This window comes from Grammomys surdaster, unplaced genomic scaffold (genome assembly GCF_004785775.1).
Source record: "Grammomys surdaster isolate TR1022 unplaced genomic scaffold, NIH_TR_1.0 124310, whole genome shotgun sequence".
Taxonomy (NCBI): Eukaryota; Metazoa; Chordata; class Mammalia; order Rodentia; family Muridae; genus Grammomys; species Grammomys surdaster.
In genome coordinates, this window is record NW_021619351.1 from 412 (window position 1) to 3,625 (window position 3,214).

Sequence of the window (3,214 nt, forward strand, 5' to 3'; positions counted from 1 at the left end):
AACTAGAAACAGTGTTGCAGAATGTCATGAACCACCCATAAGGGTGAGTGCTGTAACTGAGCCAATGTCCTCTGGAGAAGCAGTAGTTGCTGTTTGTCTCCGAGCCACCACTCCAGAATAATAGAACATACATTGAATAGAAGAAGAGTCCCTTGAAATAATGTAAAATATTGTTATTTTTAGATGCATGTCCCAACACTGCTTAGATTCACAGCAAGAAATGTGCTCTGGGCCCTCCCAAGTTTTTATTTAGTGATGCAGAATGGGTAAATGAGTACTTTTAATTTCTTGAGGTCTTAGAGATCTTACTAGGTTTGTTTTTATAATTTAGTTGGAAAAACTATCTGTCATTCATATACGATGAAACTGTTGATCCCTTGTCCTTCAGGAAACAGTGCTTGAATATATTGTTGCTAATACAACTTTGGTATCAATTTTGAAATAAGTCATTTGTACATAGATTTCTTCTTGCAGTACTTTCACTATGTTAATAATGTCAATATTTCTCTCAATATTTCTTTGTCATAAGATGTCTTATTGTTTTTGTTGGTAAATCTCATTAGTTGGTTTTCAATTTATTTTTATTAGGTTCACCTGAAAAACCCATGGGTTCCCAGAGAAGTTGCTTCCACATTCTTTCTCCGCCACCTCTTCAATTACTTTCTGATTCCTTCACCTCAAAACACAAGGCCAAGTATATTCTGCACAGCTGAGGCTTGGATGTTTCCAGATACTCATAGTTGTGCCCTAACTCATTCCTTCAACAAAACATTCTTCTCAAACATGCCTACAAGTGGTCACATCCTCCTTTTATTCATCCGGTACTAAAACCGCATACAGGATCAGTCTCTCTGCAGCATCTCATCTGACTGGTCTGGTTTGTTTGTTGCTGACTTCTGCCAGGCTGCAAGTTTGACTCCAAATTCTACAGTGTCACTCTTCTCCCCCTGTTCTAATAATTCATTTCTGGTCATCTATTTTTATAAGCACCTCACTGGTTACTGAAGCCTGCTTCACCTCTTGGAAAAACATCAAACATCTCTCTCTGGCTTCTGGATCTTGCCACACCCTCTAGGGTCCTGAACAAAGGGACAAGTCTCGCTGTGTTGGAAACCTCTTCTTCCACAGAAGTTTCTTCCAGTCCATCTTTTTAATAGAGTTCTCCTCTACCTGCTCTGACTGCTGGTCTCTTCTCCTCTAGTGTTAAGTATCGATTCAGAACTTCCTATTCTCCTTACTAGTACTACCAAAGCCACACTGGCGTACCAGGAACACTTGTAGTCCTGCCCATTTAACATGAATAGAGATGACACTCCTCTGTGACTTGTGACACTTCTCTCCTACAAGTCTCTTACTCTTCTTGGGGGCTGCCCTAGATATAAATTCTAGACATCATGTCACTTATATTTCTCAAATCTTTATTCTCAGCTAATTCATGGAGCTTTGACTTCCTTCCTTCTAGGAGCTGCAGCCCTACAGCTTCCTTCAGCCCTGTTGGAAAAGTGACTATTTCCTTGCCTCTTCCTCCTCTTCCTCAGAGCTACCTGATTCATCTTCAAATGGGCCTAAGTATTGCAACCCTGTGCTCCACAACTCTTGCTACAAATTGTTTGCTATGGGCCATATTTTCTCAGTGCCCTCCTAGACTTCTAGGATACGGGAATCATCACTGGGTTGGAGGTCGTTTATTTTTCTAAACTGTTCCCTCTCAGCTCCATTTAGAAGCCCAAGAGATTCCTTAGATGACCTTAAACTTTATTTCTACCCTTACCTCACCCACTTCTCACAGGTGTTTTGTCTCTTCCTTTATGCCCTTGTGGTCACGGTATAACTATCTCTTCCTCCTTGGAATCAGAAGATCCTAAAACCTCACTTTCTTTGATAAAACACTTGGTCTAATCACAGCTCACTTAAAGGCTCTGGACTCCATACTCGGTTTTCACATTATCTCCCTTTTAGGAAGCCACTCCTGTACCTGCACAAACAAATGATGCTCAAATCTCTCATATCTAAACTTTATCTGCTCTAAATTTTAAAGCCTTTCATCTCTAAGGTTTTACCCATTTTCATTCTTTTTATTCTTATCTAATACAATCCATTCTAACTGGCGCTATCTCTGCTTCTAGCACTTTTAACTCCTTCCCAACTCACCTTTTCCCAAACATGACTGTCTTATGTCTTCCTCAGGAAAAAGTAGGTCTAACAGACACATTAATGAAACACCAAGATTAGATAAAAGGAGAACATGCACAAACATTCATTTCAAGCCTTGAAGAGGTCAAGTAATAGGAGGGCAGGAGTCCTAGGAGCAGGTAAAAGACTACAAGAGAACTTCACTCCTACCCTCAGTATTCCTCAACATCCCCTACAAAGAAAACCACCAGCCAACAATCATAGCATATATGCAGTGTACCTAGTGTAGACCCATACAGGCTCGAAGATTGTGCTTCAGTATCTGGGAAACCCCAATAATCCAGGTAAGATAATTCTGTTGCCTGTGCTCTCCTTTGTGTCTTTGACACCTCTGGTTTCCACAATTCCTTCTCCTCCTCTTCTCTGAGTTTCTCCAAGCTCTTAGGTAAGAAAAGCTATAGAGACTGCAAATCAGGCTTCTCTATGCCTAGTGTTTAGGTGTGGGTCATTTATACTACTCCCATGCCCTGCTGAAGGCAGACTTTTTCACGACAGTTGGTATAGTCACCAAACTATGAATAGAGCAGAACATCATTATTGAAGCTGATTTTTGTTGTGGGAGAGGGCAGTTATATTTGGTTCTATTGTATCATTCTGGCTTATCTTGCTTCTAGTTTCTGGTCAACCAGTCAGTGTCAGTTACAGCCTCCTTCTTCTTTCATGTGCCTCCAATTAAACCAGTCACTAATTGGCTACCACAAGTGTGCTACTATTGACCCAGCACATCTTGCAAGGAGGAAACATTATAGGCTGAAGGTTTTATTCCAGGATGGTTTTCCCCTCCCTTCACTTCTCCATAAATTTCCCAACCTACCATGGCTACAAGATTCACTCCTCTCCCACCCCCTTCAAAAAAAATAGCAAGCCTCTTCTGGATATCCACTGAACAAGACATAATATGTGAAAATACTAATAGGCATAATTACTCATATCAAAGCTAGGCAAGGTAATTAAGTAGGAGGAAAACCATGGGGAGATTAGCCAAAGAGTCAGTCTCTCTCTCTCTCTCTCTCTCTCTCTC